Source organism: Ceratotherium simum, chromosome 1, assembly GCF_057802395.1.
Source record: "Ceratotherium simum simum isolate JZ-2026a chromosome 1, ASM5780239v1, whole genome shotgun sequence".
In the NCBI taxonomy this organism is placed as follows: Eukaryota; Metazoa; Chordata; class Mammalia; order Perissodactyla; family Rhinocerotidae; genus Ceratotherium; species Ceratotherium simum.
In genome coordinates, this window is record NC_141900.1 from 23,922 (window position 1) to 41,813 (window position 17,892).

The window sequence follows — 17,892 nt, forward strand, 5'->3', positions numbered from 1 at the left end:
CTAGTTGCTGTATGTGGGACGTGGCCTCAGCATGGCCAGAGAAGCGGTGTGTTGGTGCGTGTCCAGGATCCGAACCCGGGCCACCAGCAGCAGAGCGCGCGCACCTAACTGCTAAGCCACGGGGCCGGCCCTATCGATAATTTTTTAAAAATTAGTTTTCGCTTTATTCTTCCACTGTTTCTTTTTGAAAATGTAAGCAAATACTTCAACCTATTTGTATTCCTCCCCCTTCTTTCATATAAGGATGCATAGAAATATAGTTTTCAGGCCGGCCCCGTGGCTTAGCAGTTAAGTGTGCGCGCTCTGCTACTGGCGGCCCAGGTTCGGATCCCAGGCACGCACCGACACACTGCTTCTCCGGCCATGCTGAGGCCGCGTCCCACATACAGCAACTAGAAGGATGTGCAGCTATGACATACAACTATCCACTGGGGTTTTGGGGAAAAAAAAAAGGAGAATTGGCAATAGATGTTAGCTAAGAGCCGGTCTTCCTCAGCCAAAAGAGGAGGATTAGCATGGATGTTAGCTCAGGGCTGATCTTCCTCACAAAAAAAAAAAGAAAGAAATATAGTTTTCCTAGCACTTGCCTTTTCTACTTAACAATTGTATCTGTCAGGATAGGCTATGATCTGCCTATGTTAACACAACACTGAAATCTCAGTGATTTGAAACAAAACAAGTCCATTTCTCATCTCACAGCCCATGTCCCTCTCGGTGCAGTAGGGGCTCTGCTGGGCCATTGCCATTCTCCCTCTGGCCTGAGCTGAGGGAGCAGCTGTACCTGGTGCTTTGCCAGTCACAGTGGCAGAGGGAAGAGAATGTGTCAGAGCCTGCACTGGGTTTCAAGGGACTCACCACACTCCTGCTCACATTTCATTGGCTGTAGAAAATATCATGGCCATAGCTAGCTTCAGGTGGGCAGGAAGTGCAATTTTATTGTATGCTTGAGAAAAGAGAAAGCCAACATATCTGTAAACAGCCATAACAACTATTACAGCCCACTTTTCTTGGCACTAAATACTTGATTCAAATTATTTTCTGCATACAAAATACACTCATGTAACCTGAGGATGCTAACCCATTCTTGGCATTAGTCTCCAAGTCCAGACTCTTTGGATGATGGGTGGTAGCCTCTATGCCAGGGGGGCAGGTGTATGTCTCTACCTTAGATCCAGATGTGGCTTTTCTTATTTTGTTTATATTTTATTTTATTTAAAATTTTTTGTTGAGGTGTGACAGAACATTTCTGGCACCCCAGAAGGTTTCTTTATGCCCCTTCCCAGGCAATATCGCAGCCACAGAGATAGGTACTGTTCTGATTTCTATACTATAGATTAGCTTGCCTGTTCTTGAACTTCATATAAATAAAATCATAAAGTATACAATCTTTTATGTTTGGCTTCTTTCACTCAACCTCATATCTGTGAGATTCACCCATGTTGTTATGTACTAAGAGTTTGTTCCTGTATATTGTTGAGTACTATTCTATTGTATAAATACCACAATTTATTTATTCATTATACTAATAATAGGCATTTGGACTATTTCTTATTTTGGATTATCATGGATAAAGATACTGTGAACATTTTTGTACGTGTCTTTTGGTGGTTATATGCACTCTTGGGTTTTTAATCTAGGAGTGATATTGCTGGATTATGGGATAAGAATATATTTTCTTTTTCGTATCATATTTATATTTACCTATTAAACAGTTCTCTAAAGTGGTTGTATCTATTCACATTTGATCCAGAGATTTATGAGCCAAAAAGACAAGTTATCTTATCCTTTTTCCCCCCATCCCCTTCCCACACACAGACGCCCAACGATATACAATGAGAGGAAGGAGTAAGATCATCACAACAGACCTTCCCATTTGGGAAGTGGATGAATGGGAGGAACACAGCAGTCTCTGTAGCAACTCTGAGACTCCACTGGGTGGCTGTTGTGAGGACCTCCTACCCTGGGGTTCTTGAGTGGGACTGCTCTGCTCTCTGCAGGGGCTCCCCAGGCCCTTTTTTTGTTGCTTTTTTTTTTTTTTTTTTTTTTGACTTTTTGGCTCCAGCCTCTGGAAGGCCCCTCTCTTCCCATTATCTTCCTTGACCAAATGTTTTACCACTGCATAGCACGGATCACCATTCTTCCTATCTTAGGCTGTTTCACCTCTTTTCTCTTTTGAAGTAACATAGATGTTAGAAATCATGCTTTAAACCATTAGTTTAAAACCATTGGCTTTTAAGATTATCAAGTAAATAATAAACATATATTAGGATAAAACAATAACTTGCTTATTCCTTAAATATAAATGTACCTTTATTTCTGTGATTCAATCTTTGTTCATTTTATTTGTAATTTATGGGTGTAGATTATTATTTTAATCCTCCCTTCTTTATATCAACAGCTGCCCCCTCCCCTAAATCATTTTTCGCCTTTGCATTCAATTTGTCAACCACACCTACAATGGTCCTTTTTACTTAACAGTAAAGGCCTTCCCAATAAGCTATAACTTCTCCTTCCCCCATTTTTTGGTTTAGATTTATCAATTACAGTGTATATTGTAGGGCTGTTGTTTTTCTTTTCTCTTGCTCCATTTCTTCAAGAAGGGGGCAGGTGGGTTATAGAGAGCTTCAGTCACATCACGGTTTCCGGGTTCTCCTCTGACCCCCTGAACTGCTCTGGTTTCCATGGGCTTTCCCCTCCCACGCTGTCCTCCAGTGCCGTCCTTAGCCCTCTTCCCTCCTCATTCTTTGGGTAGTCCCTTCTATACCCAGGACTCCAGCTGTTTCCCACCTCTGACAGGACTCCGATAGCTCTGTCTCAACCAGAGGCACCCTCCCAAGTACACGTGTGTTTCCCACAGCCTTCCAGGGGTCCTGTCCCCAGTAGTTCAAGAAAAACACAATTTACCATTTTCGTTCTTCTCTAAATCTGCTCTTGCTCTTGTCTTACCTTCATTTAGGTCACCACCATCCTTCAAGTCACTCAAGCCAAAATCCCTGAAAAATTTTTAAAATCCTTTGAATTCTTTTTTATTATATCCAGTTAGCTCCTAAATCCTGTCAGTTCCCTCCTTGGTGTCTCCAAACCCACTACCTCCTTTCTGTTTTCACTGTTGGCACCACACTGGATCCCTCTTTACCTTCCCTTGGACCCAGCAATAATCTCTCCATTTGGTTTCCCTTTCCCTACTCTTTCTCTGATCTAATTTTTAATATCTAGAGCTTTGATTAAGACATTCATGCATAAAAACTTGCCAGTCTAACATTCAAGGACTTCCTTAATCTGGTGCCCACCTGTATTTGAAATGTGTATTTCAAAAGCCACTTCCTCCATGAAGCCTTTCTTGACAGCACTCATCAACAGATGTGGTATTTCCTACATAGAAACTACTCTATCATTTTTTTAAATATATTTTTTATTTTACAGTAGTTTCAGATTTCCACATAATTTTCAAAGATAGTACAAAGAGTTTTCATATACCCATCACCCAGTTTTCTCTATTATTAACAATTTACATTAGTATAGTGCATTTGTCATAATTAATAAACCAATATTAATACATTATTATTAATGAAAGTCTGTGCTTAATTCAGATTTCCCTAGTTTTGCCTAAAGTCTTTTTCTGTTCCAGGATCCTATTTAGGACACTGCATTACATTTAGTCATCATGTCTTCTTAGATTCTCTGATGGTTAATTTTATGGTCAAACACCATTCTCGGTGGGTTTTTTCTTTTTTCAGTCCCAAAATCTGGGAGTGAATCATCTAGGTGCATCTGTGAGGGTGTTTTTTGGTGGGATTAACATTTAAAGCACTGGACTAAGTAAGGCAGATTGCCCTCCACAGTATGGATGGGCCTCATCCAATCAGTTGAAAGCTTGAATAGAACAAAAGGGTTCACCCAAGTAAAAGAGAATTTCTCCTGCCCAATGGCCTTTGAGCTGGGACATCAGCTCTTCTTGCTTCTACACCAGTCTGCTGGACTTTGGACTTGAACTGGGACATACATTGGCTCTGCAGATTTTGGACTTGCCAGCCTTCATAATCACATAAGCCAATTCCTTATAATAAATCTATATATAGTATCTTACTCTGTTTAGGCTGCTGAAAACAAAATACCACGGACTGGATTGGGTGGCTTATAAACAACATAAATTTATTTCTCACAGTTCTGAAGGCTGGAAAGTCTGAGATCGAGACATCAGCATGGTCGTGTGGTCATATTCTGGTGAGGGCGCTCTTCCTGGTTCATAGGCAGTGCTTTCTTCTTGTGTCCTCATCTCCATGCGGCCTTTTTTATAAGGACACTAATCACGTTCATGAGGACTCCACTCTCAGGACCTGAGCACTTGCCACAGGCCCCACCTCCTACTACCATCATCTTTGGGGGTTAGGATTTCAACATATGAATTTGAAGAAGACTCAAACATTCAGATCATAGCATATTGGTTCTGGTTTTCTGGAGAAACATGACTAATACAGGCTGTGACAGTTTCTGAGACTTTCCTTATTTCTGATGACATTTGAGGAGTAGAATGCCCCTCAATCAGGGTTTCTGTAATGTTTTTCTCATGGTTAGACCGGGGTTATGAGTCTTCAGGAGGAAGACTGCAGAGCTGAAATGCCTTTCTCATCACATCACATCAAAAGTACATGTTTTCAACGTGAGTTATCACTGATAATGTTAACCTTGATACTTGGCTGAGGTGATTTTTGCCAGGTTCCTCCACTATTGCGTTACTTTTTTTCCCCTTTTCACATTCTACTTTTTGGAAGCCAGACATTAAGCACACCCACTCAAGGGATGGGGAGTTAGGCTCCATTTCCATGAGGGGGAAGTACCTACATAAATTATTTGGAATTCCTCTGTATGTGATGTATCTTCCTCCCATTTATTTAGTTATTTGAGGACTTATATGTCAGTGGACTCATGGATACTTATTATTATTTTTTGTGTGTGTGAGCAAGATCAGCCCTGAGCTAACATCCATGCCAATCCTCCTCTTTTTTTTTTTTTTTGGCTGAGGAAGACTGGCCCTGAGCTAACAACCATGCCCATCTTCCTCCACTTTATGTGGGACACCGCCACAGCATGGCCTGACAAGCAGTGCGTTGGTGCGCTCCTGGGATCCGAACCTGGGCCGCCAGCAGCAGAGGGCACGCACTTAACCACTACACCACAGGGCTGGCCCCCTTATTTTATATTTAGGATTATAACCCAATACTGTATTAATTTTGTTGCTCAAATTGTTCCAGCTTGGGCCATTGGGAGCTCCTTCAGGCTGGCTTCTTACTCTATTCCTTTAAAATATATATGTTATGTTGATTTCATCCTGTCCTTCTTTGTCTACTTGACTAAGTCTCACTATTAATCATTAATTCATTGTATTCATCTTTGTTCTCTGCAATGGTAATTACCAAAGCTTGCATGTATTCATTCACTCATACAACAAATACCTCCCACCATGTGCTGTGTGCTGTGATGACTGAGGGCTCTGCAGTGACAAACAAGACATGCACAGTCTCCTCTTTCACAGAGTTTACTATCTAGTGGAGAATTAAAAATAGACACACAAAAATATGTATTATTAGAAATTACAATTAGTGCTATGAAAGGAAATGAACAAAGCGTGATGAAAGAAAATGATGGGGGAAACTGCTTTCAAAAAAAAGTCAGTCAGCTCTCCAGGGTGACTCTTCAGGATGCCTCTTCTCCAAGTGGTGGACCCAGGCATTCTGGTTCCTTCCATCGAGTGGCTCCAGATATTGGAATCTTCACTTGCAACCATGGAGAGAGAGGAGAGAGAAGAGAGGATTGGAGGATCTCGAGGAGATTTTAGGGGCCAGCCTAAAGGTGGTGGCATCACTTCCACCCACACTCCCCTGGCTAGAAGAGTCACATGACCCCCCTAGAAGTGAGGGTCCTAGGAAGTGCAGTTTTTTATACTAAGAAAAAGAAATGGAGAAAAAAGAAATGAAAAGCCGACAGAGAGCATGGTCTCTGCCACATGTTTCCCAGTGTGCCATGTGTAGAGTCTTGAGGAACACTACTGGAAAAGTACTTTTGAAATGACCGAAGAGTTAGTTGCCTTCACTTCAAACTGGTACTGTTCTTTCTTTTAGGGATGGAAAAGAACAATTTTCCTTTCACCCCGAATATTTCCCCTGCAACTTTCCGTGGCATTCAGAAAGCTGCCAAGCCCCTGGTCATTTCCCACCAGTCAGGCCTCCCGTAGTGCCTGTTCACAGTGTCCTCAAAATCCAGTCTCTATAGAAACACAAGTTCAGCTACCCCTGAGGATGATGGGGAAAGGATGGTACAGAAGGTCAGATTTAAGAATCACCCCCTTTAGCAAATATAGAAAGCACTATGACCTCTGCAACTGTCCCACCATGTCTGCTGCTGAGCCAGAAGCAGGAAGGCAGAGAAGGTGAGTAACTTATTGCAAGCAACCATCACCACATTTATCCCAGAGCTAGTGGTGGGAGTCAGACGCAGAAAATAGCTCTGCCAATGATGTCTGGGAAAGATTAGCGGCTTTAGAGTCAGAACAATGAATTTGACATCTGGCTCCTCTACCTATTAGGTGACCTTGGGCAAGTCATTGATGCTAAAAATTTATTAAGCATCTACTATGAGCCAAGTACATAAGGATAGAGGTTGTAAAGGTAAATTACAGACAATCAAGAAACTTACTGCAATACAATATGGGAAAGGTTCTCCCATCCCCCTCATGTCTGCCTTGGTTCACACGGAGGGGGACTGCTGTCCCTTCAGCCTTGTAGCCACTGCCAACTTCAACAGCTGGGTGTTTCTACTACTTCCCTCACTGGTCAAACTGATACCTCACAAAGAGCCTGTTTCTTTACACTGCTGACTTCCAAATTCCAAATCAAGGTCTTAGAAGGATGAGCCTAACTGGGGACACCTAGGTCACAGGCCCGTGGTTTAGTTGTAATGAAGGCCAGGAAAGGGGAGATGCAAATTTTTAAATTTTCCAAACACTAGAGGGGCATTTAAAATGTGCCAGGCAGAAAATATGGCAATAAAAAGATTTCCAAATGGCCTTGAAGGACCAGTTGGTGTTGGAGACCATGCTTTTGTTTTAGCATGGTTGTGTAAATCACTCCCAGCTGCACTAAGTAAAACCAGATATGAACATAGAAAGGGGATGGTTGGTTTGATCCTAGTTTGGGCTATCGGGATAGTTGCAGCATCAGGACACGGCTACTAGGATGTCAAGGGTTCTAGAAAGAGTTAGATGAAGTGATGGAGTTCTCGGTGAATCTGAAGAGCAGGTGGTACCAAGACGGAGAGAATAGTTTCCTGGAATTTAGGACCACAGGTGTCATGCAGTTCTGGGTAACCATCTAGCGCAGGAACAAGGATAAGAGTCACCCCTATCACACTGTGTTGGGAAGGGCCCTAGGGCCCTAGGGCCCTGTCCAGGTCAGGGGAAAGAATGATACAACCAACACACAAGGATCTCAGGATGTGGGCATTTTGGCAATAGTGCCACACATTTGCCATCCCCAGTGCTGTGTGTGGTCACAGGAATGGCGACTAATAAGCAATGGTAATGAGGACAACGCAGAGTTCAGAGAACAAATGTTATGGGCCTCGGGTGTTTGCGGGCCTCAAAACATGAACACTGACGTTTTCCTGTGATATACCAGGCATTGAGCTAGAAGATTCAGTGCCTAAGTCCTCAGTGAATGAGGAAAAGTGACCAGGGCTCTGCAGCATGCACATAGGGTTTGGTGGCCAGAGTTCAAAGGTGGAAGGGGTTAAGCCTGTGGAGGAAGAGAAAGTGACAGTGCAGAGCTAGGAGAATGTGATGCTGTCCAGGTGTGGACGTGGAGAGAATATTCTTCAAAGAGGATGAGGACAAAGGAAGGTTCATTAGAATGGAACAAAAGATTGCAGAGGATGATGGGGAAAGGATGGTACAGAAGGTCAGAATTAGGAAGAATTATAGGAGAAGACACAGAATAGTGAACAAAAGGTAGATGATAAGAGAAATGGAAGGGATTCCGGGCAGCTGCAGGTGGACACACGTCTTCTCTCAGAGAGTGTGATAAGGATTTATTCCCTGGGGAGCTGGCATTTGAGCCCCACCTCCTCTGCTTACACGGCAAGGATAAGAATGAACCGAGTCTTAGTGAATCACTGTGCAACTGAGTGTGACGGTGGCCGGGAGAGTATCCACACATCATACCCTTCCATGGAAATGTTGGGCATGAAGCTGCATCTCCTGGTTCTGTAGCACAGGGAACAATTAAAGATGATTCTCACAGTCACAGGATCCTTTTCTTGAGTGTCCCTCTACTCTCTATCTCTTCTTTTCTTATAGCAAGATCCCAGAGCAGCTTGCATGTCTCCATGACACTTTTGTGCTCTTGTGACCCCCTCTGTGCTCCACAGACCCCGCAGTGGTTCTAGTCATGGTTGCGGTGCCCGGAAGGGCCCCTGGTGGCCCACGTTGGTCATCACCCACATGATCCCAGTTGTTCACTTGTCAAAACTCCTCCTAGTGTGGAGCTAGTCTCTGTTACACTGCAGCCTTCCCCTCCCAGGGTAAATATACTCATTGTTGTTGTTGTTGTTAGGCTATAAGACAGGACAGATCTTGCTTTAGTTTTCTGGCATCACCCTTTGAGTTACAGCTCCTTCACTTAGTTTGTTCAGCTTATTTTAATCACCTTTTCCTTAAGAACTAGACCCAAGTATCTCAACAACCGGGTAAGAGACACCTGAGTGAGAACCTACAGTTCTGCACACAAAGCTCGCCATTCCTGGGGCAAAGGTTTATCAGGCAAACGCAAAGGGAAGTAAGGCATTGTGATGAGAGGGCGCCATAAGAGGCAAGTCTTGTATGGACAGTTGTTATGAGGTGGGGGGGTCCACAGCAAAAGGAATATAGTAATGGCGTGGAAACTTCTCAGGGCAGCACCTCATTAGAGAGTGAGGGTTACAGTGTCAGCCTTTCAGAAAGTGGATATTCTTCCTAATGCAGAATGATCAGATCACTGGCGATAGACTGACAATAACTAACCCCCCCCAAGACTAGATCTAAAATCATGTCACCACCATAATCAGGATACTGAAAAGTTCCCATATGCCCCCAAAATGTTCTTTTTGTAGTCAGCCCTGGCCCCAACCCTCAGCCCCTGGCAACCACTGATCTCTTCTCTATCCCCATGGTTTTGCCTCTTCCAGAATGCCACGTAGACGGAATCATGCAGTACGCAGCCTTGTGAGTGTAGGCTTCTTTCACTTAGCAATATGAATTTAAGATTCATCAGCCTTGTTGAGTGTCTCAGAAGTTCTCCTTTTTACCACTGAGTAATATGCCACTGTAAGAGGTGTGCAGGTGCTTATCCATTCCCCAGGTGAGGGACGTGGAGAAGAGCAACTGCAGGCGTTTTGGCAGACGATCTATCACACATATTAAATGATTCAAAGGAAACACAGTTCCGTATCCTTTGTACAAAAAAATTCAAGCAAATGCAGACTGAATAATAAAATGAATCCACATACGGTCCACACTTGGTTTCAACAATTATCAAAATTTTGTCTCAGCTACCCCTTTTTGCTTTTTTCCCCCTCTGTTGAAGTATTTTAAAACAAATCCTAGACATGTACAATGAAGTATATAGAGATTAAATAGTTTGCATCTCCAAAGGTTTTAGACGTTATTCAAATAGCAATGGGTTAGCAAACTTTTTCTGTAAAGGCCCAAATAGTAGCTGTTTTGGGCTGCGTGAGCTCTGTAGTCTTTGTCATAATTACTCAACTTCTGCTGTTCTGGAGAGAAAGCAGCCTTAGACAACACACAAACGAACCAGTGTGGCTGTGTTCTACTAAAACTTCACTTACAAAAACAGGCATCAGGCCATAGTTGCCAAACCCAATCTAATATCCAGTTCATGGTCAAATTTCCCAGAGTGTGTTTTGGCTCACATCAGGATCCAAACAACGTTTTAAATCCTATCTTTAAATCATTTTAAAGTTCCTAGCCTAATAACTTAAGTGCCCATATTTTCCAGTGCATATTATTTCTGCTATCCCCAGACTTTCTTCCTTGAAAAATAACATATAAGATACACATTACTGAAAAATTAGATAAAAACAATAAGTATAAAAGTAAAACATAAGTCCCTCATAATCCTATCACTCAGAAATAACCATTGTTAACCAATGTTAACATTTTGGTGTATATGTTTCTGAATGTAGATCTGTTGATATAGGTTTATATGCAGATACAAATCCACAGTAAATTATTAAATGAACAAGGGATCCAGCTGTATATATCATTTTATAACTTGTTTGTTTCTCTTCTAATACTATAGCATAAGCATCTTTTCATGCTTGGAGCTTACATGACTTACATGGATGATTCTGGGACAGGTAAGCTCCATCATTTAGTTACAATTTATTTACCTCGTGCTTTTGAGATCAGCTGGAGATGAGGGAATGAAAAATCCTGAGTGCAGCTCTCCACTGATGCCAAAACTTATCTTACAGAGTTCAATTTCATGACTGAAAAGAAAAAACTTTTTAACACTGAGAGTTACAGTAGCTGGGTTGCACACATTGCTGACAGAGCAACAGCCATCGGGTAATCAGGGCTCATGGGGATTCAACTCTCTCTTTACCATCCCCAAGATGTGCCACGCCATGTGTGCTTCCAGGACTTGTCTGTGGTCAGGGTTCTTCATAAGGGTCTGATCTGGGCCAACCACAAAACACCGCTCAGACAGGCTCTCAGAGTTTTTAGTGAATATCCTAGGTAGATGGCCCAAGGTTCTACAAACCAATAAGAGGTTTAAAGATGAGGGAGGCAGAGCCTGTACTGTCTGAATATTATACTAGGTCACCAGCCCTGCGTCTTAGTCACCAACTGTGGTGGTTTTACAACATGTCTACAATTCTTTGACAATTTCCCTCTCAAAAGGTGGAGCTTAATTCCTTGCTCCTTGAGCATGAGTGAGACTTAGAGATTTACTTCTAACACACGGAATGTGACAGGAGTTGCCTTCTGGAACTAGTCATAAAAGGCCTCAGGGCCTCCTCCTTGCTCTGCTGAGTCACTCACACTGGGGGAAGCCAACTGCCATGTCGTGAGGACGCTCAAGCAGCCCTATGGAGAGGTCTGTGTGGTGAGGAACTGAGGCCTCCCACCAACAGCCATGTGAGTGAGCCATTTTGGAGGCATCCTCCAGCCCTACCCAAGCATTCAGATGACTGGTCACCATCTTGACTGCATTCAGGAGAGTCCCTGAGCTGGAACCTCCCAGTTCAGTGCTCCCAGATTCTGGACCCTATGAGATAACAAATGTTTATTGTTTTAAGCCACTATATCTTGGAGTAATTTGATACACAACAATCAATAACTAATACACTAATGAAGAAATATTTTTCATGGGGAAACACGAAGAAAGAGACTGGTTCTGCCCTGATGGGGTCAGGATAGGGTCAGAGAGGAGAGGGATATGGAGAGGTGACATTTCGCTGGCAGAACTGCTCAAGAACACCACCACAGCTGAGTCAATTCCTAAGTCAGGGTTCCCCCTGCAGCCTCTCAGTTAGACTGCATTTTCTTCACAACCCAAAGATGATGAGATTCTCAGTAACGGTGGACTGGTGATAGCAGCAATAACTCTCACTTACTAAGCACTGACTCCAAGCTCAGCACTGTTCTAAATACATTATTAATACAAAGTCATTTAACCTTCACACAAGCCTCTGAAGTAGGTTGTACAGGTGTGGAAACTGAGTTACAGAAAAGTTAAGTCATTTCTTCCACATCACAGACCTAGTATAGGTAGGTTCCAAGTCCAGATAGATGGGCTCCAGAGACCACTCTCAACCACAGCTCTGTGCAGCAAATGAGACTAATCTAGAAGAATGAAAATTTATTAATTAGTGATTGTTGTGAGGTGGGAAGACACATTTCCAGTGATCCAAATACTTCTTCTGCAATTTAGGGTGCCCCTCTTCTTTTTTTTTTTTTTAATTTTTTGTTTATTGCAGTAACATTGGTTTATGACATTGTAAAAATTTCAGGTGTACATCATTGTACTTCTATTTCTGCATAGATTACATCATGTTCACCACCAAAATACTAATTACAACCCATCACCACACACATGTACCAAATTAGCCCCTTCACCCTCCTCCCTCCCCCCTTCCCCTCTGGTAACCACCAATCCAATCTCTGTCCCTATGTGTTTGTTTATTGTTATTATCTACTACTTAATGAAGGAAATCATACGGTATTTGACCTTCTCCCTCTGACTTATTTCACTTTGCATTATACCCTCAATGTCCATCCATGTTGTCACAAATGGCTGGATTTCGTCGTTTCTTATGGCTGAGTAGTATTCCATTGTGTATATATACCACATCTTCTTTATCCATTCATCCCTTCAGGGGCTCTTAGGTTGCTTCCAAGTCTTGGCTATTGTGAATAACGCTGCAATGAACACAGGGGTGCATGTACCTTTACAAATTGGTGTTTTCAAGTTCTTTGGATAAATACCCAACAGTGGAATAGCTGGATCATATGGTAGTTCTATCCTTGATTTTTTGAGGAACCTCCATACCGTTTTCCATAGTGGCTGCACCAGTTTGCACTCCCACCAGCAGTGTATGAGAGTTCCCTTCTCTCCACATCCTCTCCAACACATGTTGTTTCCTGTCTTGTTAATTGTAGCCATTCTGACGGGCGTGAGGTGATATCTCATTGTAGTTTTGATTTGCATTTCCCTGATAGTTAGCGCCCCTCTTCTCAGGAAGAAGATACTGCACGTTCACCAAAGAACATGGAAGCTGGGTCTCAAGTCTGAGAAGTGGTGAAACTGCTGCTCCCTACACCAGAGGTCACCTTTCCAGGGACTGAGCCGTCTGTGTCCTCCAAGTCGAGGGCCTTTCCCTCTGGGACTGAGCTTCTGTTCACGTGTTTCTCCCTTCAATGCTGCTACCACCTGCTCTCCCTGGGTGTCTGGGAACAATGGCCTCTTCTCACTGAGTGAAGACTAGACTAACTCTTGGAGTTCTAGAGGTGCCCTCTGTGGGATCTGAGACCTAAGGTTGAACATATGAAGCCTTGAAGAGGTGAGACAGCATCAGATTATTCCAAAACTTAAATTCCAGCATGACAAGTTCAACCCTTATTCTATAGGCAACTATTTTTCTCAATAAGAATCTTTCATATTTCTTAAAATGCAAAGGCTCTTGATCATACTGCGTATGAGGCACATGAGTGGGTAATCAAGACATGCTTTAGAAAGGAGGAATTTGCTTTTCGTCCAAGGAGTTCTTTGGTTCACATATAGTGCTCTGGGAATACTTGCTTTGTGGGTTTGGCGGCAGGGGAGTTCAGGAAGCGTACTCATGAGGAGAAATAAAGGGATGTGGGAATAAGAGAAGAGGAAAAAAAGAAAAGAACTAAACTTCAGACATAAACGAAGACTCACAACTTTAAGGTTAGCATGATATATAGATGTGAAAAGAGGCTCGGCTCACGTTTCCAGCCTAACCTCAACTCTGAGTCTCATCCCCACTTACTTGTCCCACAACCTTCTCTAAGTTAGTACATCCAAAAGAGAACCCTTGATTTCTTCCTCCCTCTCTCTGATCTTTTCCTCCTTCAGGCTTCCCTCTTTCAGGAAACACCAACTTCATTCATCCAGCTATACAACCCCAATTCTTGGAGTTATCCTTGTCCCCCATCTCTCTCTCTTACTACATATCCAATCACACAGCAAAGCCAGTTGGGTGCACCTGTAAAGTATAGCACAAACCCAACCTTGTCCGTCTCCCCTCCACCACCCATCCTAGTCCAAGCCCCATTATGCTTCACTGGGTTATTGTGATAACTTATAACTGGTTGCCTGGTTTCTGAAGTTACTCCTAAAATCCATTCTCCTCCCTGCAGCTGGAGTGACTCTTTTAAAACAAAGGTCAGATTATGTTCCCTCTGCTCAAACCCCTCCAATGGCATCCCAACTTTATCAGGATGAAATTTAAGCTGCTTTTTTTTTGGCCCACAAGGACTTACATAAATCTGCCCATCAGCTACCTACTTTCAGCCACTTTCCCTATTACTCGCTGTGGTCCAGATTTTGTGTGCTTTCTGTTCCTCAAACATGCCAAGCCCGCTCCATCCTGGGGTCCTTGACATGTGTTGTTCTCTCTGCCTGGAAGGCTGCTCCATAGCTGCATAGTTTGCTCCCCTATTTCATTCAGGTCTCTGCTCCAGGTCACCTTCTTAGAGAGGTCTTCCCTCACTACCACGACCTCAATTCCCTTCCCTGTCCTCACAAGCCCTTTGCCCAGCCTGGTGTTACCCCCTGGATATATCACAAGTAGACCGTTTACTTGTCTGTTATCCTTCCTGCCCCTCGATCATTAGCCTCATGAGAGCAAGGACTGTGCCTATTTTCTTACTGTTGTTCCCCTGTGCTTTGACTGGTATCTGGCACAAAGAAGACACCCAATGAAATTTGTTTGAATGATTGAATGAATGTCATCATTCTGTACTAAGAACCGTAATGAATGGGAAACGGTGCAAGACAATGAAGATGCACAATAGGTCAGCTTAATTGCTATTCTTTTAATTCCCTGATTGATGTTGGAAAATGAAAATTTCTGGAACAGAAATTAAAGCTACTAAATGCCATTCATTACAACTCTTGTCATAATCAACTCAAACTATGGGATGCACCTTGTACATCTAATTGAATGTATGCAAGCCAGGTGTGTAATGACACAAATGTATAGTTTGTGGGCTGGAGTTAATGCAGAAAAGTGTGGCATTAACTAAAGACACGGGAACCAATGACACATTCTCTGTGCTGGCAGATCCATACACCATTATGAAGAATGAGGAGATGAAATCAAAGGGATTTCATTTCTGGCATAAGAGAGAAAAGAATGAAAAGGAGAGAGCATGATTGGCACCATTTACATCTATGCCTTTATGTTTTACCTCCTAATTGTGACCTAAGGTTATAAATCAAGATAATAAAAGCTGATAAAAGCATTGCCTTCATATTCCTCACAGGGGAGGTGAAGGAAGATGGAAGAAAGCACCAGAACAAAACCTCTCTAGCAGAGATTTCTCATCACTTTTCATTTTATTTCCTGGCATTCAAAGATGACAGTGCAGTTTTTACTGTCTGAGAGGTTACAAAGGAGCCAGAGCCTGGGGTCAGATAATGATCGTGGAAGCCTGGGAGAGGCCACAGAGGGAAATTCTCTTTTGGAACGAGAAGTTCAGAAGGTTCTAAATGATGCTGCGAATTTGCACAGGCCCTTTGTGCTCAAAATACAAGATCTGGAGCGCACTCCCCAGCTCTTAGAGGGAGGAATGAATGCTCCTAATGACTTCCCATTTGGAGTTTTTGAGGGAGGGCTCAGAAATTTAACCAAAGTTGGAGGGAATTAGTCTCGAGTTCAGCAGAATCCTTGCTAACAATTTACCTCTCAAGTCTCTCTGTCAAAAAGGAAGGCATTCTAGATGCTTGGCTTTTTTCCCTTCCTTTATTAAAGTGATACAGGTGTAAAAAAAAAAAAAAATCATAGGACATTCTCTGCAATATATAATAACATTCTCTGCAATATATAATAACAACAGGCCTCTAATCCCAGAGATTTCTAGAGTGTATCTCATAAGTCACTTTTATCTGTAAGGAGAAATAGGAGGCAAATGGACAGTACAGGTGATCTCATAGATTCCTTCAAAATAGGAAACTGTAAGCTTCCACTAAGTCAAAAAGTTACTCCATAAAACCAACTTAAGCAAATAATTTCTATCAACTTTTCTCCAGTGCTGCGAATGAAGAGTAAAATCCACACCAGAGATCTCCTTGGTCCTGCCTTGGCTTCGCTGGGTAATGGTCATGCTACAAAGCAAGTAAGATGATCAAAACTCGGAGAGCAGAAGGAGGAAGAAACTGGAGAGTCAGCAAGAACAGGAGTTCACAAGCTGGCGAGTCCGCTTGGGAGCAATAGGGAGTTAGCTGTGGCTCGCATGTCTCCCCCTGTTTCAAGAGCAACAACAGAGAGGACCCACAAACAGGAATCACTCTTTCCCTCACAGCCAGCACTGGCTGATGATGCTGAGAGAAGCACACCGTGGATGGGGGGTGACCTGACTCCTGGCTCTCTCACTTGCTCGTTTGTTCCATGACCATGAGCCTCAATTTCTTCATCTGTCAAATGTAGACAATTAAATAACATATAAATGTACTTCAGCTGGTGCCTACTGCATAGCAGGTGCTCAGTGAATGCCTGTTTTCTTCTCTCCCTGTCACCTCTACTTAGATACAAGACCAAAGACCCTGTGGGTTTGGCGAGGTGAGTATACCCCCAACAGATCATAAAGCACACAATTAGTTGTGCCATAAAAAGACTCTAATCAGGAGATTTAAAGAAGGAGACATTAGCTAGAGGAATCAAAGAAGGCTTGCAGAAAGTAGTATTCCAGAAAGTAGCTCAGGGCCCCTCTGCCTGATCGCTCATTTACATTTTCTTTCCTCTCAAATTCCAACTTCAACCTTTATCTTGATCCCACTCCACCCTTCCTCCTTCAAGCACTTAATCCTCAAATTCCCTTTATGGACCCTGGATTATCCAACTGCTCTATTCTCTGATTTCTCCCTTTCTTTCAGGTAGTAGATTTGTGCTTCCAGCCTCCAATCTGAAAGACCCAACTTCACTCTGATCGCTTGGCCCCACTATCATACTCCCTTCAGAGAGTAATCTCTTCTGGTAGTTTAATACAGGCAATTAGAAATATTAGGTACAACAGAGTGAAAGATAGGCTTTCATTCCCAAATCACGAATTTGCCTTTGTATATGCTGCTGAGTATACGGTATATATAATGGTGGATGGGTGTGAGGTTTAAAATATAACCGCCATATTAGGGATTTGAATGATTCCCATTTCCATAACTCGTCCTTAAAGATGGGATTTGAAATCATCATTGTCCTTTGAGTGCTTCAGATTTTAAAAGGAATTCTATTTGACTCTGGTAAATGCTAGCTGAGGCATAAGTAATCTTGGATCAGATGCAGAAAATGTCTTTTGGAGGAACCAATATCATTATAACTCAAACATGCAAAACTGTATCAAGCCAGCAACTATTCAACTGTTTCAATTTTTAAAATTAATTCTACTCTCAAGAACTGTGAGGAAGATAAAGAAATAGAGAGTAACCTTGCCTTGTTCAGAAATTGTCATTCAACATTGGGTATGGTAATGAGCAGAGAGGAAAAGCTGCCCGGCTGAAACAGTGCTAAATTATTTACTACACTGTGCACATGCAGTGGGAGTATTTGTGAAACGTTGGTTGTTTTTTTCAAGCCTAGAGAAACTTAGCGATTAACATCCCTTAGGCATTCTCCCCACTCAGTATTAAGAAAATAATTCAACTTTTTAAGTAAATCTCTATACTGAGAATCAAATGTGTGTTGAATTAAAAGACACAGAGACACCTGTCTCTGACACCAGGTCCTTCCCCCTCCTTTACCCTAAAATTGAATATATCCAAATCTAAGTCTTAAATCTCTGGTCCACTCACCAAAGCATCCCAATCTAAGGTCTCATCTACTGGCTCCATCTTCAGACCAGTTACCCTCCTGAACTCCAGGTCAGCAATTGCTCTTCAGACTTGGACGGCAAACAAAACTCAATGCTTACTGTTAGGAATCTCTTACAAAAACCACTGTTTCCTCCTGGACGCTGACATCTGCCCTCAGATGCAATACCAGAATCTTGATTCCTTTAACGTTTTTGGTAGAAAGGGAAGCACTGTTAGTTTCAGTTGCCTTGGGAGATTCTCTCTACCATAAATTCACAGATCCCTTGCTATGACCATTTCTAGG

The 17,892-nt window shown here is 42.6% G+C and overlaps 1 non-coding gene across 1 annotated transcript; it reads left to right on the forward strand.

Annotated features, from left to right (window-relative positions):
• The first annotated feature begins 10,494 nt into the window (after positions 1–10,494).
• LOC147918109 (small nucleolar RNA SNORD36) lies at positions 10,495–10,572 on the forward strand. The gene has a single exon (XR_015553492.1). It is a non-coding gene; the product is annotated as a small nucleolar RNA SNORD36 (small nucleolar RNA).
• Positions 10,573–17,892: the final 7,320 nt, after the last annotated feature.